The sequence below is a fragment of the Impatiens glandulifera genome, chromosome 4, assembly GCF_907164915.1.
Source record: "Impatiens glandulifera chromosome 4, dImpGla2.1, whole genome shotgun sequence".
Lineage (NCBI taxonomy): Eukaryota > Viridiplantae > Streptophyta > Magnoliopsida > Ericales > Balsaminaceae > Impatiens > Impatiens glandulifera.
Window position 1 is genome coordinate 28,024,714 of NC_061865.1, and position 25,998 is coordinate 28,050,711.

A 25,998-nucleotide genomic window follows, 5' to 3' on the forward strand; every position below is an offset into this window, starting at 1 on the left:
TTAATTTAATTTATATATAAAATATTTATTTTTAACTTAAAATAATTTATTCATGTATTTAAACTTATAAAATAAATACTACAACATATAAGTTTAAAAGTCACTTAAAAAAATTAATGTGCAAATTTTAAGTAAAATATATTAAAATAATAATATTATTTAAAAATATTTTATAAGACTAAAACACTTTATATTTTTTTCTTATTTATTAGAATAAGTTTATAATATTACATATTTTAATAATGTATTATAAATTAAAATTATATATATATATTTGAATTCTTAATTATATTAAATATTTGAAAATAAAATTATTGTGTCAATGATTTTATTTTAAAATTATTATGATGATTTATATTAAAATATTTTTAAATAATAATTTAATTTAATTTTAAAATAAATTCATTTTTTAGATTATTTGATTCTAAATAATCATGATGAAATTAAAAAAACAAAAATTATTTATGATAAATATTAATAAAATTATATTTTAAAATATTCTTTTTGTATGTTGTATAATAAAATATAATAGTTAAAATATTAAATATATATATATATATATATATATATATATTATAAAATGATAATTTTTAAACTAGACATGTCTAATGGTCCGTGTTTCACTTTTATGTATATGACATTGGGATTGAATTGAATTTGGTTAGTTTATATATTTAATACATATATAAATTTGACATATTTTATTAATTTAATAAGTAAATAAATATAATTTTATTTTTTTTAACTGTCTTATCATAGAAAAATTCGAAATTCGAAAAATTTCAACCTTATTTGTATGTCTGGATCTTTTAAAATAAAACATTATTTTAAAGATTTATAAAATTTGTCATGAAATTTTGAATTAATTATAAAAATAATTAATTCTGATTAAATTTCAAATAATCTTTAGACAAAAAATAATCAAATTAAATTTTAATTAAAGAAATATGTATTTAAAATAATTAATTAAAAAATTATTTAAATTATTAGAAGTCGCTAATAGACATTGTTAAAAATAAATAAAACTATACATCTACTAACGTATTTTTGACTATAGTCTCTTTTTGGTTCGATATTTGGTGATGAGAAAGGGCTTTTCACGTTATATCCTCTATACCTGTTTAAAACGGTCTCTACTTTATAAATTCTTGACTTAAGAAAATTTGATTTATTATGTTTTATTTAACAAATTATTCTTCAGGTCCTAGACATGCACAAGTTTTTCGTGTATTTAAAATTGTAACAACAATATTTAAATGCTGGTACATAGGACTGATGTCGATGATTAATGAGGACTATATTTGAAAAATATCAGTTTTTAGGGTAATATGATCTAAAAATAAATCCCAAACAAGCTCGTGTTAAAGTATTTTTTATGAAATTATTCTAAAATATTTTGAAATCATTTTTTTTTTTCATTTTTTCAGATTTTTAGAAAATTATTTGGGGTTCCAAAATTATAAAAAATAATTTTGAAAAATTAAAATCCAAACCAAACAGGACCCAGGACCGATTCTCTCGAACTTAGGTGCATTTTCCTTCAATCCTAGGCTAAAGCCCTCGATCGGGGTGCGGGAGACTCTTGGTCGTGTGCGGGAGTCATCGGTTTTAGGTGTGGGATTCCTTGGTCTAGGTGCATGAAGCTCTCGGTCGGATACGGGGATCCTCGATCGGGCACATGAGTCCTCGGTCCTTGGTTAGCCTCAGACTAACTTTCTTTGGTCCTCGGTGTGAAGAACACTCGGTCTTGGGTTAGCCTTGGGATAACTTTTACCGGTCCTAGGTGCGAATGACTCTCGGTCCTAGGTTAGCCTTGGGCTAGTTTTTACCGGTCTTGGGGTCGAAGAACTCTCGGTCCTATGTTACACTTGGGATAAGTTTCTTGGTCCTCAAGAACATAGAAACTATAGATTTTGATCATTTCGTTTGAGGCTCTGATCATTTGATCCAAGGGCATGAGAAGCTTCATATAGTTCCAGGATCATTTATAACATCATCCCGACGTGTCCCTAAATCGGGATGATGTTCCATTCAACCTAAATAGTTTTGATACAATAAAATGGGTTTTGATTTTTTTGGTTTTAATCAACCGGAAAAGGCTTGTCAATAGCTTCATTATGCTTCATATGGTTGAATGAAACCAAAACATGAACACTGGCTGCTTGTTTTAACCAATTCAAAAACATAATTTTTTGTTTTTTTATAAAAAATTAGTTTTTGATTAGACATGATCGGGATAATCTGGAATTTGATGAAATATGTTCCCAACATCCTTAGAAACATGTTGGGGGCAACTTTCTAGGTTGTTTTTGTTTAGTAACAACTCAAGAACATAAAACTGATTTTGAAAATTCTTAAAATCAAATTTGGGGTTTTTTGATTTAAGTTGATTAATTGAGTTTTGCTTCAACATAAAGCTTATAAATGATTTTATGATCATTTTTAATAAAAAATTAGAAAAAAATTGACAAAACTGAAATATAAAAATTTCAATTCAAATTGGTAATTCGTATTACAGCAGAATTGAAAGCTTACTTGGAGTTGGAGAACAGTCCTTACCTCTTAGGGAAGCTTCTTGATTGCCTGAATCAAAATCTTACAGCCTTATTCGAAATTTTCTATCCTCTTAAGGTTAGTTTGTCGAGCAAGTGGACCAGATTAAGTCAAAAGGCCATTGATGATCTTTAGGCTATTCTTCGGCTAGTTGCTGGTATAATCTATGATGATGCCTCATGGTACAGAGAAAATAATCACTGGAGTAGGTTGATCATTTCACCTTGTGAACGAAGTCAAAAAGGTGGGAAAACGACAAAGTTTAATCTTTAAAAAATCAAAGATGGAAGTTTTGTTCTTATCTGGATTGTCATAGAGAGGAAGAAGACAAACTAGGTGAAACAATGTTGTTTTAGGCGAGAAATCGAATGCGGGACGCTCCATTTGCGTTTTGTCAGTGCTTGGTTCGTGTTTAGGCGTTCCATCGCGCCTGGGATAACGGCGCTGAGGCGCGCTAGTCGATCGACTACTTCGTGAACGCACGTCTCCTCCATTGTAGTGGGCGACATAAATGACTCTTGTGCGTTGGATGGGAGTCCACCGTTCATCAAGTGGTTGTGAGGTCTGTTTCACTAATTCCTCTTAGTTTCGGCTATAACAAATTCCAGCCTTGGAGCTTGTTTGAAAGTGATTTTTTTCAATCCCTGTTTGCTCTATTTTTTACATACAAAATATTTTTATTAAATATGACATTTATTTACCAATTTATTTATTTATTTATTTTTGTATATTTTTGGGGTTTAGTAAATAATTTGTTTGGGATAAAATGGATACTATATTTATCCTAAATTATTTATTTTAAATCCCCTTAATTTTCTTAAAATTAATTTGAGTTAAAATGAGTACACCATTTATCCCAAATTATTTTATTTATTTTTGGCCATTATCTTAATTAATTGGCATTTAATTATCACAATAATAACTAATCTAATCTAATTAATTAATTAATTAATGATATTTTGAACTTAATTTTAATTATTTTAATTTTATTTATTTAAAATAATTATTTTAAAATTTACAAATTGATTAACTAAAATTTTAGTGCTTATAGAGTGCCCTTCTCAAATTGAGTTTGATTACAATAAACTGGTTTTTGGAAAATGTGGATTTGAGTATGACATCTAACACTGAGTTTTCTAGTCAATTTTATATATTTGTGTGAGGTAAATGAAGATAGAACCTGGACTGAGCAGATGGTGGAGTGACCTTCGTTTTGATATGTGTAGCATTTGTCGAGTCTTTCTAAGCATTGATTAGGGATCTCTCATTAGTGATTATCCTAACAAGGATTTTTTTTGGATCATGTTTACAGATCTTAACAAAGTATCTACAAAAGTCTATGGGAAAATGGTGCAGAGACGGCCATATGTATTTATTGAAAAATCAACTTTTATTGGACGCAAATATCAATAGATTATTCATGTCAGATGTATTTTTTATGACTATCGACCGATAATATTTGTTTATTAGGATGATCATAAATGATTAGAGTTGATGTCAAGAGAAAAATTATAAGTAAATGTGAAAGCTGATGAACTTGATCACGTGAGTTAATGACAAGTAGAACGTGGGAACGATCATGCGTATATGATGGTAGTACTATCAACAAATAGTGTTTACGTGAGAGCTGATGAGCTTATGATGAGAGTTACTAACAAGTAACGTGTAAAGACAATCACATCTCAATGAAACAGAAAGATATGCGCTTGAAAACTTCAGGAAGCTAAGTCTTCTTGAAGAGAATTTTGTTAGACAGAAATCAAGACAGAGCTAGCTTTCGTTGGGTGACAAAAACACAGCTTTCTTCTACAGAAAATGCAAGGCTAGAAACATGAGAAACAATGTGTACAGGCTGAAGAATGATGATGGTGAATATGTTCAGGGTCAAAAGGGTGTCCAAGATCTGGCTATTGATTTCTATAAGCAGCTTATGGGTACAAGAAAGCAGCATCAAAGTCACCTGAATACCTTGTATCAAATTATTGATAGGAAAATCTCTGCAGAAGATAGTCGCGAGTTGATAAGGGTGGTCACGAAGGTTGAGGTTAAAGAAGCTCTGTTTAGTATTGATGGGAATAAAAGCCTGGGTCCTGATGGGTTTAATGCACAGTTCTTTAAAGATAATTGGTCGGTTGTGGGTAAAGATGTTACTGATGGGGTTCTGGAGTTTTTCAAAAACAGGAAGATGTTAAAGCAATGGAATACAGCGGTCCTAACCTTGATCCCCAAAACTGCGGTACCTAAGAAAGTACAAGATTTCAGACCAATTTCCTGTTGCAATGTGATTTATAAAATAATTTCAAAAATCATTTCTAAACGTTTTAAAAATGTTATAGGAAAAATAATAAATCTTAATCAATCTGCATTCATCCCCGGTAGGACAATCTCTCATAATATTCTTCTCATGCAGAGCCTATTAAAAGGCTACGGGAAAAAGAAAATATCCCCGAGAGTGACTTTCAAAATAGATATCAAGAAAGCTTTTGACTCTGTTAGATGGGAAGCCATTCGAGACTTTCTGGTTGTTTCTGCTTTTCCTATGATTTTTATCGATTGGATTATGCAATGCGTTTCATCATCCTGCTTTGTTGTTAGCGTCAATGGAGTCCACATAGGCTATTTCAAGGGTGAAAACGGGGTAAGGCGAGGGGACCCCCTCTCTTCTTACTTTTTCGTAGCTATCATGGCGATCTTTGAGAGCATCTTCGTGATGTTCCGAAATAATCGTCCATACATCTTTCACCCATTCTGTGAGGTAGAGGAGGTAACACATTAATGCTTTGCTGACGATTTGTTCATTCTAGCGCACGCGGACGTTGATTCCATTAAAACTATTAGGGTTGCACTAACGTTCTTTTCTGAGGTAACAAGTTTAACTATTAATGAAAGCAAAAGTGTGGCATTTTATGGAGGCGTGAAGGACGAAACAAAGCAGGACATCTTCAACATCATGGGCATCAAGGAAGGCAGATTTCCCATAAGGTACTTAGGAATTCCGTTAACTGCGAAGCAGATCGAGATCTCACACTGCAAGCCGCTGATTGAAAAGGTAAAAACACGATATCTGGCTGGGCAGCGAAAAAACTTTCTTATGCAGGGAGGATCGAACTTATCAAAACCGTGGTTATGGGCATAGTTGGCTATTGGGCGCAGCAAATGGTCATTCCGAAGAAGGTAATGAAGGAACTCGACACACTGATGAGAAACTTTATCTGGGGTAATAGTGGAAGAGGAGGAAAGAAAGTCAAATGGACCGCTCTCTGCAAACCGAAGGACGAGGGAGGCATCGACTTGAAGAACTGTATCGAGTGGAACAAGGCTCTAACCTTCAAGCATCTGTGGGCTTTGGAGCGCAATCAGGAGTCACTATGGATCAAATGGGTGCATACGAGATTTATGAAACATGAAACCAGCATCTGGACCTGCAAAATTCACGAAGGTATGAGCTGGTCTCTAAAAAAGATTCTTAAAATAAGAAGCGATATTGCAGATCTTTATGACATCCGACTAGGGGACGGGAAAGGCACTCTATTCTGGCACGACCCTTGGTTTGAAAACCAGCCTATCATCGACAAGGAGCAGTTTCAAAATACTCGTATCAGAAGGGACTGCGCAAAAGCGAAAATCAGAGACATCAAATACGGGAATTGGAACTTGCTCTTTAGAAGAATTCCAGAAGGAAAGAGGATACTTGATCATATAAGTAACATACAACTACACGACAGACCGAATATTCATGAATGGAAAGCTGAGGACAATGGGAAGCTAGTATTGAAGAAAATATGGGAGGTAATCCGGGAAAAAGCGCAGAAAGTAGAATGGCTCCTCTTGTATGGTCAACGAAGATTATCCCTCGACACCAGTTCATCATATGGCTCGCCTTCTGGGAAAGACTCAGCACACGTGATCGTATCAGTAAGTATATGAGCATCCCGGACGCGAGCTGTCTTCTATGCATAGGAAATGAAGAAACCATAGATCACCTATTCGGGAGCTGTTGTATTGCTTCGGAGCTTCGGGACAGATTCTATAAAAGCCTGGAGCTGATCAGTTTCCCGAGCGAATGGAATGAAATCAAAGAAGCGGCACTACTCAAAGCCAAGGGAAATAGATTTGCAACAAGCGTGTTCAAGTGCGGCTTTGGAGCAGTGGTGTATAACATTTGGCAAGAGCGGAATGCAAGGGTATATGACAGAACCCGCAGGAGCATTGACGAGTTATGGAAAGATATTGTATCGGATTGCAGCGCCCTCGCGGGAACGTGGAGAGAAATTCCAAGCACGGAGCAGAACTGGAATATCTGCAGGAACTGGAATTTACCGTTTTTTAAACTCACTAGAATTGAAAGCATTGTAAACAGATAATTCATTTACGTTTTTAGCTTTTTATTCAGAATGTTACGACTTCAAAATCATTCTAGGCCTGTCTAGAATGATCTCTTAAACTCGTGGTTTTTTTTCCCGTTTTTGGGAATTTTTAATGAAATGACGCTAAGTCGTTTTCCTAAAAAAAATAATAATAAAAAAAAGACAATCACATGTGAATGATCATAAATACCTATTTTACCAGATAGGTTTACGTGAGAGTTGATGAGCTTACTCACGAGAGTTACTAACAAGTAACGTATGATGATCATGTAGGAATGATCGTGGTACTATCAATAAATATGTTTACGTAAGAGCTGATGAGTTTACTCATGAGGGTCAATAACAAGTGACGTATGATGATCATGTATGAATGATTGTGGTACTATCTTTAATAAATAGGTTTAGTGAGAAGTGATGAGCTTACTCACGAGAGTTACTAACAAGTAACATATACCTATCATGTAGAAATGATTGTGTTACTATTAATAAATAGGTTTATGTGAGAGATGATGAGCTTACTCACGAGGGTTACTAACAAGTAATGTATGACAAACAAGTAGGAATGATTGTGGTACTATCAACATATAGTTTACATGAGAGTTAATAAATTTTCTCACTAGGGTTACTAACAAGTAACATATGACGATCATGTAGGAATGATCGTGGTACTATCAACATATAGGTTTATGTGAGTTAATAAATTTTTTCAAGAGGGTTACTTACAAGTAACATTATTAGAATGATTATATGTAAATGATCATGATTACTTATTGACCAATAGATTTTTTTGTGGGTATTGATTACAATTTATAGTGAATGTTGATAAACTTGTCAAATAAGCTACTAACAAATAACATATTGGAGCGATCATATATAAATGACCGTGGTACTATCAACAAATAGGTTTATTGCGGGTGTTGATAAACTTGCCACGAAAGTTACTAACAAGTAACACATCAGAGCGATCATATATAAATAATTGTAGTACTATCAACAAATATGTTTATTGTGAATATTGATAGACTTGTCATGGAAGTTACTAACAAGCAACATATTGGAGAGGTCATATATAAATAATCGTAGCACTATCAATATATGTTTATAGTGGGAGTTGATAAACTGGCCACGAAATTTACTAACAAGTAACATGTTAGAACGATCATATATAAAGATTGTAGTATTATAAATAAATATGTTTATGTGAGATGTGAATACATAGAAGCGATGTTGTATACCTATTGACGAATAGGGTTTTTGTCGGATCATGTATAAATGATCACGCGTACTTATAGAGATAATATTTTGATACCTATTGAGAGATAGAGTTTTGGTATCTATCGAAAGAGGATTTCGATACATATCAAAAGATAGGGTTTTGATGGATCATGTACGTATGATCTCTAATAGCTATTGACAAAATAGGGTTTGGATACCTATCGAGAGATGGAGTTTGGATACCTATTGAGTGATAGAGTTTGGATACATATCGAGAGATAAAGTTTTGATGGATCATGTACGAATGATCATAGTGCTTATAAATAGATAAGTCTTTTGGACCTATCAATAGATAGGGTTTGATATATAATATACGAATGATCGCGGTATTTATCGAAAGATAAGGTTTTTGGACCTATCGATATATAGAGTTTTGGTGGATCATGTACACATGACCTAAGGTCATATAAGGTTTTTGGTAGAATTGTGTAAGAACAATGTCTTGTTGTAATCCCCAGAAAAACCCTTTTAGTTTCGGTTTTGCAGAAAAGCTTGAAGTTCGAGAATTTAAATCTCGGTTTGCATGTCATGAATTTTCTTTTAAAATAAAACATTATTTAAAATATTTTTAATGCTTCCTAACTGCTTTTGAAAATTAATTTTGGGTTCAATTTTAAATAATCCGGGGATTTGCGGTACTCACATCAAAATTTGATTTTTTAGAAATTCTTTAGTTTAAATTAATTAAACATATTTAATTTAAAATATTATTTATTTTGAAATATAGTCGCTAATTAATTTTGGAAAATCATTAAAAGTTGGCATACATGTATAAATGTATTGAACATAGTTTCTTTTAATTCGTAGTTTGATGATACTTGGGAAATATTTTTGCGCTTCATCTTCTGTACCCGTTTAAGAAATGGCCTTTACTTATAAGGTTGACTTTTGAAAATCGGTTTATATCACGTTTTATTTTTACCGATTTATTCTTCTGGTCCTAAGAATGCATAAGATTTTTGCGTTATTTAAAATATTGTAACAACAATATTTAAATGATAGCACCTGTTGCTGATGACATTGACTTAAGAAGGAAATACTTGAAGAACATGAGTAATTTATTAAGGGTGTTAGTATTTAGAATAAACACCAAACATGCCTTAATCAAAATATTATTTTGTGGAAACATCCCAAAAATATTTTGAAATCATTTTCTAATTTTTTAGATTTTTTAGAAAATGGTTTGGTGTTTTAAAAGTACAAAAATAATATTGGGTTTTGAAAAGAGGAACCAAACAGGCCTTAGGACCGGAGTCCTAAGCCTTAGGTTTAATTTTTATCGGTTATGGTCTAAAAACTCTCGGTCTGGATCGAGGAACCTCTCGATCGAGGCTCGGGATCTTCGGTCGGAGTGCCGAAGTCCCCTAGTGTAGGTGCTAAGGACTCTCGACCCTTGACTGAGATCAACGGTCTAGGTGTATAAATCACCGGTCCTGGGATACCTCTGGGTTAACTTCATCGATCCTAGGTTCGGGAATCCTTGGTCCTAGGTTTAGACCTATCAGTCCTAGGTTAGACCTCTTGGTCATGGGTTGGACCTCTTAGTCCTAGATGTAAAATTCCTCGTTCAGACCACTCGGTCCTAGCTCAAGAATATCAGTCAGACTTATCGGTCCTATCTAATTTCTCGGTCGGACCTCTCGGTCATGGGTTCAAATTTCTCGGTCCAAGGTCTCGGTCTGGACCGATGATTTTTGGTTAGGATTCTCGATCCTAGGACGGACCTCCCAGTCCTCAAGAACACAAGGGTTGCAGATTTTTTAAATGATATTTACGCTTGAATTCTTTGATCCAAGGGTTTGGGTGGCTTAAAAAACTCCCAAGAACATGTTGATCATCATTTCAAGGTATCAATCAAACATGGATGAGGATCAAATCGTTCAAAATAGTTTGTGATGAAAAAAATATTTTTTATTTTAAGGTTTTTTTAGGAGAAATGTGCTATCCAATAGCTTCCTTATATCTCATATACTTAATTGGTATCAAAACAAGAATACTGCCTGTTCGTTTTGAACAAATCAATAACTCCAAAATTTTAATTATTTTGAAAATTTTGATTTTGATCAATCATGATCGGGATGGATCAAACATGATCCAAAAGTTTCCCAATATGATTACAATCATGTTGGAATTCTTTATGGGCTGTGAATCAAGAGAATTAGCCCAAGAACAACAATTACGTTTTTTTTCAAATTTAAATTTGAGTTTTACTGTTTTAGGTTGATTGATTGTTTCTAACCTATCCAGAAAGTTTATAAATGATCTTATGAATGATTTCAAACTATAAAACACCATAAATAACAAACATACAAGCTTATGTAATTTCAAATATAAAAATTTCAAATTCAAATTGTAAATATGAATTATAGGGTGATTGGAACCTTACCAAAGATTGGAGAGTACTCCTAGATCCTTAGAGAAGCTTTTGAGATGCTCAGACACAAGATTTAAAGCATTAAACAGAAAATTCAAAAAATTCGAAAGCTCAAAGCTTTAATTACAAATTTTTGATTTTCTTCGATTTGAAGGTGGAGAATGGTTCTCTTGCCTTCGGAATGACTCAAGGAGTATTTATAGCATCCCTAACTTGGTGGAGTCTTCTAGTGGATTGAATCAATTAAAAACCATTAATGGTGTTTTGATTGTTCTTGAGCCAACTTGGTGTAATAGGGATGAATCATCCCTATTGAAGTAGAAGAATTGATCACCGAAGTAGGGTGGTCATTTCAGCTTTCGAATCACCCGCAAAGATAGACTGTGGAGAAAGTTCCATCTTTGAAAAATTAAATATGGGTCTTTGATGTTTATCCCTTCGATGATCGCGGTGAAGACGAAGGTGGCGCATGAAACGACGTCGTTGCATGCCGTTTGGGCATTCTGCCAACGGTCTGTCCAACGCCGTTGGCGTTTGGGGGTTCCGTTAGCGATTTAGATAACAGGAATTAGCCGATTGCTCACTTCTCGGACGCGCACATCTCTAACTTCAACGGACTACGCATGTGCTTCCTAGGTGTTGGATGAGATTCCAGCGTCCATACGATGGACGCGGTTACGGCTGTAGCCTTCCTCCAGGATTTTGGTTACACCCGATTACAATTTTATTTTTATTTTAAAACCCTAAGTGTTTGTTTGAAATTGATTTTTATTTCACCCTTTTGGTTTTAATTCTGATCTTTTTAAATACACAAAATATTAAAAATAAATATGACAAATATTTTACCAATTTTTGTTGTTGTTGTTGTATATTTTAGGGTTAAGTACATAATTTTGGGGGGATAAAATGGGTACCTCATTTCGTCCTAAATTATTTATTTTAATCCCTTAATTTTTTTTAAAATTAGTTTAAAATAAATGAGTACAATATTTATCCTAAATATTTATTTTTGTATTATTTTGACCATTTTCTTTAATAATTAGTCTTTAATTATCACAATAATTATTATAATTAATTTTTTTAATTAGGTTTTGGTCATAGGGTTAATTATTTTGATTTTATTTATTCAAAAATAATTATTTTAATTTTATAAATTGGTGTGTAGAATTTTAGTGTTTATAGAGTGCCTCTTTCGGATCGAGTTTGAAATAACAATCTGGTTTTGAAAATGTTGATTCAGGCATGACATCTAACACTAGGTTATCTAGTTCAATTTATAATGAAAGAGTTTAGAAAGTGTTAGGATCGGGATCGTCAAAGGAGACTAGGGTCTCACGAAGGTGAACGCTTACACACACGCCGGTTGATAATAATCCCGTTAGAGGTTAATATCTGTTTCTATTCTTCGCAAGTCGTCACAAACTCTTACAAAAAGTAAAGAACAGAAGACACAAGGGTTGTTTATGGATGTTTGGAGTAAACTCTTCTACGTCACCCCTTCTTCTCGACCTCGAGAAGGATATTCTTCTCAACCTTGAGAAAAATATTCACTAGAAAATTTGTTTTGATTACAACACGTATACAAACCTAGTCAGACAACCAGGACTTAAACACTAGTTGTTTCCGAACTCCTAGTACACAACGCTTGTTGAATAGATACTATCTATTCAACTTACAAACAATCACACAGATGTAAGAATTAATATAATGCTTTGTATGAACTGTCTCTCACAGAAAATTCTAAGGCAAAAGCTTGAATATATATTTGTAGAGAGATATATTTTAATTAGCAAGAGTGCCCAGATCTCCACGTCTCTTTTTGTTCTTCCTTTTATCTTCTTATATATTCAAAGCACATAATCAGTCATATTTGCTTTAGAAGACACCAATCCTCTTTTAATTTGCTTGTCTTCAGAATGGTACAATGGAGAAGATTTTCTTTGATCTTTTCTATACTTTGATGAGAGTAAGCCAAAATTTATTTAATGGAGCCTGTTGTACTAGCTATATGTGGCCGTCTTCTTTAGTTCTGTCTATGTTGCCACGTCAGACTGCCCATCTCCAAATTAGTGAAATGCTGCTTTGCCAAACTGCTCATAACGAATGCTCAATTTGGAGCTGAGATTGATCAAATAATGGGGAGTGCTTATTCAGATTACCAATTTGAGAAAGTACCAGAGTAATTTAATACCGATCTCATTAAATACCGGAGGCCTCTGGTCACCCGTGTGATAGGTGAGAGTACTTACCATTGTACTACAAAACCTTGTTATTATCTTTAAAACAATTAATATACTTGATATGACTTAGCAGTTATATATATATAATTTAACTTAGTTTTATCCATTCAATATTAAAACATTTTCATAAATTATATTATAACAGAAAGATAGAACCTGTAGCGTATTGATTATTGGAGTGATCTGGTGATACTATGTATAACAGTTCGTCAAGGTGCTTCCAAGCGTTGCTGTAGAGATATTTTTTGATGATTATTCTAACAAGGATAACTCTTGGGAATTTTATTTTACAGAACTTAACAAAGTACCCATAAAATCCATGGGATAAAGATAATCTATTGGTATTGAAACATCAATTCTTGTCTAGCATGAATATCAATATATTATTCAATGTAATCATATACAAATGGTTAATGGTTTATGTCATGAGATATGCAAGTAACATGAAAGTTTTAATAACGTTTCATGTGGATTACTAACAAGTAACATCTTCAGGTTGATCATAAACATATGATCATGAGACTATCAACATTTGCGTCTTGGTGAGGAAGCTAACAAACTTTCCTATGGGTCATACTAACAAGTAATGCCTGGGGCGATCATGAATAAATGATCGTGGTACCATCAATGTATATGTTTATTGCGGGAGTTAACAAACTTGTTGTATAGATCACTCACATGTGAGATTGAAGACGAACATGTATAAATGACTGTGACACTATCAACAAATAGACTTTCGTGAATTTAGGAAGAGAATACTTATCAAAAAATGAGAGTTTGTCAGAGTACCTATCGAGAGATAGAGATTGCTTTAGTAACTTATCAAGAGATAGGATTTGGTTACCTATCGAGTGATAGGGTTTTGTTCGAGGACCTATCGAGGGATAGGATTTTATCATGATCATATACAAATGATCATTGTGCTTGTTGACGAACAAGACTTGGATACCCATTGAGGGAGAGAGTTTTGAGATTCCAGTCATAGTATTCCTCATTGATTTTTCCCTTAGCTATAATGTTTAGCTAGCCTTGCATTTCCGTCTGTATGGCTTGAACCTAAGCTATCTGGCATACATATTTCATTAGCGGTGGTTGGTCAGCCGCTGGAACTTGTTTTTCATGTGATCCCAAGGGGTTGATTACCTTCTCATGTTGTACCATGTGGTTAGGTCAATATCCTTTTTGGAATCTTCATATAGAAAGACTTCCTCTTGAGCTTGTTGACTAGTAGGATGAGGGTTAATGGGGTGAACATAACCGGGATTGCCTGGTTAGGAAATCGAGAAGAAGAAGGTATGTTTTGGGATGTAGACGAAATATTCTAATTAGCTAAAGAAACTATGATCAACGCGAATTGCTCCGTCACATGTTGCAAAGATGCATTCATTTCCCTGAATTCGATCATAGAGACCATTTTAGGTACTAGGAGTTCTTCGACCATCTGGTGGAACATAAATCATCTAGTTTTGGGTCTCTCTTTTCGGGGACTGTGTCGGTTTGTCCCAATCGTGGACTATTGCGAAGAGAAAGAGGTGAGTGTTTGAAGTTATAACAAAGTACAAATGCAATGCATAAGCATATAAAATGAATTATAGAGAGTTATCATCTCCTATGTGATTCGATAAGCAAACATAGAGTTGTTATATAAACATACTCGTTAATTTTATTACAGATAAAGTTCTCTTGTTGATATTTTACAGATAGAGTCTAAAAGAGAAAAATTGTTGACGGAGATCATAGGCTTTAGGTCCAACTGTAGCCTGTTCCCACACTAGTAACTTCTTGCTCTTCATTTTCCTGGACATGCTCGTATTCTTGGAGAATTACATTAAGGTACTTCATTTTCTTTTGTAGGATATTTATTTGGAAGGCGTTGTGCCATTTTCCAGGTATCCTGCATAGGCCATGTGATCGATTAACTTGTCTACAGCGAAAGCGACCTCTATATAGTTGTAGACGATTTTCTTGAACATGCAATGGGTGTAATAACAAGTAACCCATTCCAAGACTAGAAGCATAATCATGAGTTTGTCATCTATCATGAATTTCATTTTCTTGATGGGGTACCATGCAAGTATTTCCCTGATTTTATCATTATTATGTACAGAGGTCCATGCTTGGCTTTCTTCATTCTTCGATACTGAAGAGAAGGGGACATGATGCCTTCAAGAAGTACTAGAGGAAAACATTTAAGCTTGTCGATCAGCCAAATTATAGAATTAAGGGTAAGCCCCTTTTGATCATGTTGGAAGATAAACATGAGTTGTTTAAACCCATTAGTGTTTCTGCTAGAATAATATTTGAGAGGTCTTTGTTTTCCCTTCGCATATGGTATGCTACCTCCAAGATTCTTGAGGAGGGTTTACCATTTGCTGGTATTAGGAAGAAGTGAGCTAGTATGATCGTCATTGTTATCATGAATGATCTCAGAGTCAAATGAATTTCTCCATTCCTTATTTCCATCTTAGTCCAAGTTTGGAAATCGATGTACGTCCTTGTGAGGATGATATCAGATGTTTCCATCCTCACAAGGACGTACATCCTCTTGAAAGAACTTCCTTAGGGACATTTATTCTACAAATGACTTCAAATGTAGAACATTCTTGTTTCCATCATGAGGATAGCTCATAATTCTTCTATGGTTGGGCACATATGCCTTTCTCCCATGAACTAAACCCGTTTTACAAGGTCCCACCTTCGTTGAATTTCCATCATGAAAGTGGAGTTTACCTCGAATTTTATAAACCTCATGATTTGAATGAGGCTATAGGATCGATAGTTCCACTCATTTGCATGAAAATTATCAATCCATGGAATCAGTGCGACATCCGTCAGCATGGACATCGTCTGTGATTGGAAAATTCAAAACATTTACAAACATGCGTTTGTTTTTTGAAAAGAAGGAAAGTGTTTGAGATTCTCACTTAGACTATACATGCATACACATAATACACATATAGTAGTCACATAAGAGATTGTAGTGAAAAAGTTTTGGTTGTCTAGGAACGACAAACAACCGACTTGGTGATAGTAACCAGGTTTTTTGTTCTAAGGAGAATCATAAAAGAGTATCATTCACCGATAGTGGAGGGGGTAAAATCGCATCCATAAACCAAGGAATATCAACTCAATTGGAAATTCCCCCACCTCCACAATACCTATGTCCCATTGAACGGCTCATCGCCAAAGGGTGTGGTCGATCCCGTGCATTTTAGTTTTTCCTATCGCAAAATAGCTTGGTTTGTAACAAGTTGTCATTTTGTTAAGCTTGAACTATAACTTAGCTTTCTAGGTTCTTTATTTCAAGAAACAGGTTCTTGATTGCTGGGACCGAGTTTGGAATTCTATAATCAAGCACAACGGACGTAGTATAAGAAAATAATTCAAGGTTAGAGGAAAGAAGAAACAAAGATGAGAAGAGAATACTTCTAGAATATACCTAACAGTCTAAGATAGAGGTTCAAGACCGAGAATATAATTAAGAGTAAGAACTTTCACAAAGCTTTCATTTATACGAAAAGGGGGGTGGGCATCAACATATATAGCGGCTGAATTACCCAAGAGTAGTCAGTTACAATTCTGTTACAACAAATTTTAGGGACTTAATCAACAATCAGTTTTGTGGGAATTAGAAAAACAGAATGAAAATATTGTTATTCTACGAAAACAGAGTTCCAGACCGAGTCTCTAGCCCAAGTGTTCCATAGGACCGTGGAGGGTGTTGTTTCTTATTTGTGGACCGTAACATCATCTCCCCCATCAAAAGTTCGTCGACCTCGACGAAGAGACTTTTGTCTTGTTTTACTCCTTGCTGCCAGTATCTCCGGGCATTGAATGGTTATCACTTCAGCATCTTCCCAAGTTTGGTCTTCTGTTTGGGCCACATCCCAATTGATCAGTATGTGTCTTTTCATTTTCCCATGCACCATGATGTCTTGTTCACCCACAATTTTTCCGGTCCTGTTTGGTTGTGTACTAAGTTGGGGAATATTTTCAATAGCAGTAGGGGTTCCTTAAATGATTTAATTGCGAGACATGGAAGACAATGTGTATCCTGGTGTCGGTCCCGAGTTCTAGCTTGTAAGAAACATCCCCAATCCTTTCCAACACTTCAAATGGCCCAAAATACTTTGGTGAGATCTTGTGGAAATACTTCTGGACCGAGCGTTGTCTATATGGATGTAACTTCACCAATGCCCAGCTACCCACTTGCAATGTGACATCTTTTCTCTTTTTGTCCCGCTGCTGCTTCATACGATTCTGGGCTATTTTCAAATAGAATTTTATGAGTTGGAGTGAGGCTTCTCTAGCTATTAATATTATGTTCACTTCTTCCACTCTCGAGTCTCCTGCTACATACGGTATGTGGACCAGAGGGGGGTATCCATATATTTCTTCGAAAGGTGTTGTTTGTATTGCTGTATGAAAATTAGTGTTATACCACCATTCAGCCAAGGGCAACAAGTGTACCCAATCTTTCGGAGTTTGTCCAGCCATGCAATATAGATAAGTGATCAAGCATTTGTTGACTATCTCGGTCTGGCCATCCGTTTGGGGGTGATAGGCTGAGGATAAAGCTTGTTTTACTCTTTGTATACTTAAGAATTCCCGCCAAAAGGTGCTTAAGAACACTTTGCCCCGATCACTGATGATGGTTGTTGGCATTCCGTGGAGCTTGGAAACGTTGTCCACAAATAATTCAGCTATTGTTCGGGCAGAAAAGGGTGTTATAGACTCATAAAGTGGTCCATTTTAGATAGTCTGTCCACTATCACAAATATAACACTTTTATCTTTTGACTTAGGCAAGCTTTCAATGAAATCCATGGAGACCGATTCCCAAAATCAACTGGGAATTGCTAAGGGCTAAAGTAGACCCTTATATGCTGAGTTATCAGGTTTATTTTTTTAGCAAACTTCACAGGTTCGAACAAATTCTCTAATATCTTTAAGCATCCCTGGCCAAGAGTAAACTAGTTGCATTTTCTTCTAGGTGACCAGAGTCCCCGAATGTCCACCTTCTACTCCTAAATGCATAGTTGCAATTAAGGGATTTCTGAGATCGTTATTCTTTCCTACCACCAGTCGATCCCTTTTTCTTAACATCCCTTGGTCATATGAGCATTCATGGTGAGAATCAGCATTAGCACGAATTTCACAAATGACCTTGGCTAAGTTGGGATCTTTTTCATAGCTTTCCTGAATTTATTTCTGGATAGCAGTGTGATAGACCGAAATTCCTGCACATTGGACCCCTACTACCCGCCTGGACAAAGCATCTGCCACCAGGTTTTCTTTTCCCCTTTTATATTGAACAACAAAATCGTATCCCACCAATTTGTAGAGCCATTTTTCTTGTGTCGGGGTTTAAAATCTTTGTTCTAGCAAGTATTTGAGAGCTTCATGATCGGTCTTCACAATGAATTGCTTGTATCTAAGGTTGGATCTCCACTTCTTCACCGCAAAGGTGAAGGCCATCAATTCCTTCTCATACGTGGATAATGGTAACTTCTCTGGTTCAATTGTCTTGCTTATGAATGAAATGGGTCGTCCTTCTTGCATTAATACTGCCCCTATACCAGCTCTACTTGCATCAGTCTCTACTATAAAGGGAATATTGAAGTTTGGAAGCGCCAGGACTGGAGGGAAAAGCATACGATGTTTCAACAACAGAAATGCATCTTCAGCTTCTTTATTCCATGCAAACTGACCTTTTTTCAACAAGGCAGTGAGGGGTCGTGCTATGGAGCCGTAGCCTTTTATAAATCTTCTATAGTATTCGGTCAGACCAAGGAACCCTTTCAATTTCTTAGGAGATTCTGGAATTGGCCATGTGCTCATTGCTTCTAATTTCACTGGATCAGTGATTATACCATTCTCGTCAAGAATATGGCCAAGATAGGAAATTTGCTTGCATCCAAAATTGCATTTTATCCTGTTAAGGAATAACTCGTTATGTTGCAATATTGAAAGTACCTTATGTAGTTGCTGGATATGTTCCTTCCAACTCGGACTATATACTAGGATGTCATCAAAAAATACTAGCACAAACTTCCTTAGGAATGGTTTCAGGGTTGCGTTCATTAAGCTTTGGAAGGAGGATGGAGCATTGGTTAAGCCGAAGAGCATCACTAAAAACTCATACAGGCCTTCGTGAGTCCGGAATGCTGTTTTGTGGTAGTCACTTGGGTGCATCCTTATCTGATGGAACCCTGAACGTAAATCCATCTTGGAAAAGAACCTAGATCCATGCAATTCTTTCATTAATTCTTCAATGACCGGGATAAGAAATTTATCTTTGATGGTTGACGAGTTTAGCCGCCTATAATCAATACACATTCTCTAGGATAAGTCTCTTTCTTTCGGACCAGTACCACAGGTGCGGCAAAAGATTTGTGGCTTCTGCTTATGACTCCCCTATCCAGCATATTGTTGACCAAATGTTCAATTTCTATCTTCTGCAAGGCAGGATACCGTTAAGGACACAAACATACAGCTTTTGTGCCTTCCTTTAGTGGGATGCGGTGATCCTGTTCCCTGGTTGATGGTAAGTCTTCAGGTTGCTAAATATTAGGCTGAAGTCATCTAGCATTTGCTGAAGGTCTTCAAGAATATCTTCTGGCGCCATTGTAGTGAGTGAGAAAAATTGTGCTTCGTTTTCACTTCTTATTTGGACCATGGCAGCAGCATTGCCTTTCTTTAATAACTTCTTTAGGTGGTCACCTTGCATTAGGTTTATCTTTGTATGGGGTATGCCTTGCAAGACCGTGGTTATCCCTTCCTTTTCATAAGAAATTATTAGTTTTTCAAAGTCCCATTTGGAAGGACCTAGAGTAATCAGCCACTCGATGCACAACACAATATCGTACCCTATCATGGTCAGCACTTTCATGTTTGTTTGATAAAATTTACCTTCCATAGACCATTTCAGATCTTTGAAAAAGCTAGGGCATAGAATGTTAGAGCCGTCTTACACTCGAACCGATAGCACCTTTGTGAGAAGGATGTTATGATTAATGTTCTTCTTTATCCTTCTATTATTGAAGTTATCAGTGTTTCCTGTGTCAATTAAAATCACAACTGGCAGGTTTCTGATCTTGCCAAGAATTTGGTGTGTTTGGAAATTTTTTGAATCGTTTAAAGCATGTAGCGAAATGGCAGGCTCTTCCCCTACTTCAAACTAGAAAGGGGAGTCATCAAAGATTATCTTTTGAGGAGGTTCTTGGAAACTTGGGACACTTTCTTGGTCATTGGCCGAGACCATGAATAACTTTGATTTACACCTATGGTTGGGCTGCCATTTTTCATCGCAAGTGTAGCATAGGCCCTTCTTTCTCTTTTCATCCATTGAGACGGGGTCTAATTGCTTAATTTGGCCTTGGTTTACACTTGAAGGGAATCCATAAGATGAGCTCGGCTTGATGTATGGAGTTCTGTTCGTGCTTTGCCAACTTGGTTTAACATTGATTGGATTGGGTAGTAGCGGTGGTTCAACGCTGTATAAGTGTTCGCTGCTCATCAAGGATCTATATGAATTATAGGGTGATTGGAACCTTACCAAAGATTGGAGAGTACTCCTAGATCCTTAGAGAAGCTTTTGAGTTGCTCAGACACAAGATTTAAAGCATTAAACCGAAAATTAAAAAAATTCGAAAGCTCAAAGCTTTAATTACAGATTTTTGATTTTCTTCGATTTGAAGGTGGAGAATGGTTCTCTTGCCTTCGGAATGACTCAAGGAGTATTTATAGCATCCCTAAGTTGGTGGAGTCTTCTAGTGGATTGAATCAATTAAAAGCCATTAATGGTGTTTTGATTGTTCTTGAGCCAACTTGGTGTAATAGGGATGAATCATCCCTATTGAAGTAGAAGAATTGATCACCGAAGTAGGGTGGTCATTTCAGCTTTCGAATCACCCGCAAAGATAGACTGTGGAGAAAGTTCCATCTTTGAAAAATTAAATATGGGTCTTTGATGTTTATCCCTTCGATGATCGCGGTGAAGACGAAGGTGGCGCATGAAACGACGTCGTTGCATGCCGTTTGGGCATTCTGCCAACGGTCTGTCCAACGCCGTTGGCGTTTGGGGGTTCCGTTAGCGATTTAGATAACAGGAATTAGCCGATTGCTCACTTCTCGGGCGCGCACATCTCTAACTTCAACGGACTACGCATGTGCTTCCTAGGTGTTGAATGAGATTCCAGCGTCCATCCGATGGACGCGGTTACGGCTGTAGCCTTCCTCCAGGATTTTGGTTACACCCGATTACAATTTTATTTTTATTTTAAAACCCTAAGTGTTTGTTTGAAATTGATTTTTATTTCACCCTTTTGGTTTTAATTCTGATCTTTTTAAATACACAAAATATTAAAAATAAATATGGCAAATATTTTACCAATTTTTGTTGTTGTTGTTGTATATTTTAGGGTTAAATACATAATTTTGGGGGGATAAAATGGGTACCTCATTTCGTCCTAAATTATATATTTTAATCCCTTAATTTTTTTTAAAATTAGTTTAAAATAAATGAGTACAATATTTATCCTAAATATTTATTTTTGTATTATTTTGACCATTTTCTTTAATAATTAGGCTTTAATTATCACAATAATTATTATAATTAATTTTTTTAATTAGGTTTTGGTCATAGGGTTAATTATTTTGATTTTATTTATTCAAAAACAATTATTTTAATTTTATAAATTGGTGTGTAGAATTTTAGTGTTTATAGAGTGCCTCTTTCGAATCGAGTTTGAAATAACAAACTGGTTTTGAAAATGTTGATTCAGGCATGACATCTAACACTAGGTTATCTAGTTAAATTTATAATGAAAGAGTTTAGAAAGTGTTAGGATCGGGATCGTCAAAGGAGACTAGGGTCTCACGAAGGTGAACGCTTACACACACGCCGGTTGATAATAATCCCGTTAGAGGTTAATATCTGTTTCTATTCTTCGCAAGTCGTCACAAACTCTTACAAAAAGTAAAGAACAGAAGACACAAGGGTTGTTTATGGATGTTTGGAGTAAACTCTTCTACGTCACCCCTTCTTCTCGACCTCGAGAAGGATATTCTTCTCAACCTTGAGAAAAATATTCACTAGAAAATTTGTTTTGATTACAACACGTATACAAACCCAGTCAGACAACCAGGACTTAAACACTAGTTGTTTCCGAACTCCTAGTACACAACGCTTGTTGAATAGATACTATCTATTCAACTTACAAACAATCACACAAATGTAAGAATTAATATAATGCTTTGTATGAACTGTCTCTCACAGAAAATTCTAAGGCAAAAGCTTGAATATATATTTGTAGAGAGATATATTTTAATTAGCAAGAGTGCCCAGATCTCCACGTCTCTTTTTGTTCTTCCTTTTATCTTCTTATATATTCAAAGCACATAATCAGTCATATTTGCTTTAGAAGACACCAATCCTCTTTTAATTTGCTTGTCTTCAGAATGGTACAATGGAGAAGATTTTCTTTGATCTTTTCTGTACTTTGATGAGAGTAAGCCAAAATTTATTTAATGGAGCCTGTTGTACTAGGTATATGTGGCCGTCTTCTTTAGTTCTGTCTATGTTGCCACGTCAGACTGCCCATCTCCAAATTAGTGAAATGCTGCTTTGCCATACTGCTCATAACGAATTCTCAATTTGGAGCTGAGATTGATCAAATAATGGGAAGTGCTTATTCAGATTACCAATTTGAGAAAGTACCAGAGTAATTTAATACCGATCTCATTAAATACCGGAGGCCTCTGGTCACCCGTGTGATAGGTGAGAGTACTTACCATTGTACTACAACACCTTGTTATTATCTTTAAAACAATTAATATACTTGATATGACTTAGCAGTTATATATATATAATTTAACTTAGTTTTATCCATTCAATATTAAAACATTTTCATAAATTATATTATAACAGAAAGATAGAACCTGTAGCGTATTGATTATTGGAGTGATCTGGTGATACTATGTATAACAGTTCGTCAAGGTGCTTCCAAGCGTTGCTGTAGAGATATTTTTTGATGATTATCCTAATAAGGATAACTCTTGGGAATTTTATTTTACAGAACTTAACAAAGTACCCATAAAATCCATGGGATAAAGATAATCTATTGGTATTGAAACATCAATTCTTGTCTAGCATGAATATCAATATATTATTCAATGTAATCATATACAAATGGTTAATGGTTTATGTCATGAGATATGCAAGTAACATGAAAGTTTTAATAACGTTTCATGTGGATTACTAACAAGTAACATCTTCAGGTTGATCATAAACATATGATCATGAGACTATCAACATTTGCGTCTTGGTGAGGAAGCTAACAAACTTTCCTATGGGTCATACTAACAAGTAATGCCTGGGGCGATCATGAATAAATGATCGTGGTACCATCAATGTATATGTTTATTGCGGGAGTTAACAAACTTGTTGTATAGATCACTCACATGTGAGATTGAAGACGAACATGTATAAATGACTGTGACACTATCAACAAATAGACTTTCGTGAATTTAGGAAGAGAATACTTATCAAAAAATGAGAGTTTGTCAGAGTACCTATCGAGAGATAGAGATTGCTTTAGTAACTTATCAAGAGATAGGATTTGGTTACCTATCGAGTGATAGGGTTTTGTTCGAGGACCTATCGAGGGATAGGATTTTATCATGATCATATACAAATGATCATTGTGCTTGTTGACGAACAAGACTTGGATACCCATTGAGGGAGAGAGTTTTGAGATTCCAGTCATAGTATTCCTCATTGATTTTTCCCTTAGCTATAATGTTTAGCTAGCCTTGCATTTCCGTCTGTATGGCTTGAACCTAAGCTATCTGGCATACATATTTCATTAGCGGTGGTTGGTCAGCCGCTGGAACTTGTTTTTCATGTGATCCCAAGGGGTTGATTACCTTCTCATGTTGTACCATGTGGTTAGGTCAATATCCTTTTTGGAATCTTCATATAGAAAGACTTCCTCTTGAGCTTGTTGACTAGTAGGATGAGGGTTAATGGGGTGAACATAACCGGGATTGCCTGGTTAGGAAATCGAGAAGAAGAAGGTATGTTTTGGGATGTAGACGAAATATTCTAATTAGCTAAAGAAACTATGATCAACGCGAATTGCTCCGTCACATGTTGCAAAGATGCATTCATTTCCCTGAATTCGATCATAGAGACCATTTTAGGTACTAGGAGTTCTTCGACCATCTGGTGGAATATAAATCATCTAGTTTTGGGTCTCTCTTTTCGGGGACTGTGTCGGTTTGTCCCAATCGTGGACTATTGCGAAGAGAAAGAGGTGAGTGTTTGAAGTTATAACAAAGTACAAATGCAATGCATAAGCATATAAAATGAATTATAGAGAGTTATCATCTCCTATGTGATTCGATAAGCAAACATAGAGTTGTTATATAAACATACTCGTTAATTTTATTACAGATAAAGTTCTCTTGTTGATATTTTACAGATAGAGTCTAAAAGAGAAAAATTGTTGACGGAGATCATAGGCTTTAGGTCCAACTGTAGCCTGTTCCCACACTAGTAACTTCTTGCTCTTCATTTTCCTGGACATGCTCGTATTCTTGGAGAATTACATTAAGGTACTTCATTTTCTTTTGTATGATATTTATTTGGAAGGCGTTGTGCCATTTTCCAGGTATCCTGCATAGGCCATGTGATCGATTAACTTGTCTACAGCGAAAGCGACCTCTATATAGTTGTAGACGATTTTCTTGAACATGCAATGGGTGTAATAACAAGTAACCCATTCCAAGACTAGAAGCATAATCATGAGTTTGTCATCTATCATGAATTTCATTTTCTTGATGGGGTACCATGCAAGTATTTCCCTGATTTTATCATTATTATGTACAGAGGTCCATGCTTGGCTTTCTTCATTCTTCGATACTGAAGAGAAGGGGACATGATGCCTTCAAGAAGTACTAGAGGAAAACATTTAAGCTTGTCGAGCAGCCAAATTATAGAATTAAGGGTGAGCCCCTTTTGATCATGTTGGAAGATAAGCATGAGTTGTTTAAACCCATTAGTGTTTCTGCTAGAATAATATTTGAGAGGTCTTTGTTTTCCCTTCGCATATGGTATGCTACCTCCAAGATTCTTGAGGAGGGTTTACCATTTGCTGGTATTAGGAAGAAGTGAGCTAGTATGATCGTCATTGTTATCATGAATGATCTCAGAGTCAAATGAATTTCTCCATTCCTTATTTCCATCTTAGTCCAAGTTTGGAAATCGATGTACGTCCTTGTGAGGATGATATCAGATGTTTCCATCCTCACAAGGACGTACATCCTCTTGAAAGAACTTCCTTAGGGACATTTATTCTACAAATGACTTCAAATGTAGAACATTCTTGTTTCCATCATGAGGATAGCTCATAATTCTTCTATGGTTGGGCACATATGCCTTTCTCCCATGAACTAAACCCGTTTTACAAGGTCCCACCTTCGTTGAATTTCCATCATGAAAGTGGAGTTTACCTCGAATTTTATAAACCTCATGATTGGAATGAGGCTATAGGATCGATAGTTCCACTCATTTGCATGAAAATTATCAATTCATGGAATCAGTGCGACATCCGTCAGCATGGACATCGTCTATGATTGGAAAATTCAAAACATTTACAAACATGCGTTTGTTTTTTGAAAAGAAGGAAAGTGTTTGAGATTCTCACTTAGACTATACATGCATACACATAATACACATATAGTAGTCACATAAGAGATTGTAGTGAAGAAGTTTTGGTTGTCTAGGAACGACAAACAACCGACTTGGTGATAGTAACCAGGTTTTTTGTTCTAAGGAGAATCATAAAAGAGTATCATTCACCGATAGTGGAGGGGGTAAAATCGCATCCATAAACCAAGGAATATCAACTCAATTGGAAATTCCCCCACCTCCACAATACCTATGTCCCATTGAACGGCTCATCGCCAAAGGGTGTGGTCGATCCCGTGCATTTTAGTTTTTCCTATCGCAAAATAGCTTGGTTTGTAACAAGTTGTCATTTTGTTAAGCTTGAACTATAACTTAGCTTTCTAGGTTCTTTATTTCAAGAAACAGGTTCTTGATTGCTGGGACCGAGTTTGGAATTCTATAATCAAGCACAACGGACGTAGTATAAGAAAATAATTCAAGGTTAGAGGAAAGAAGA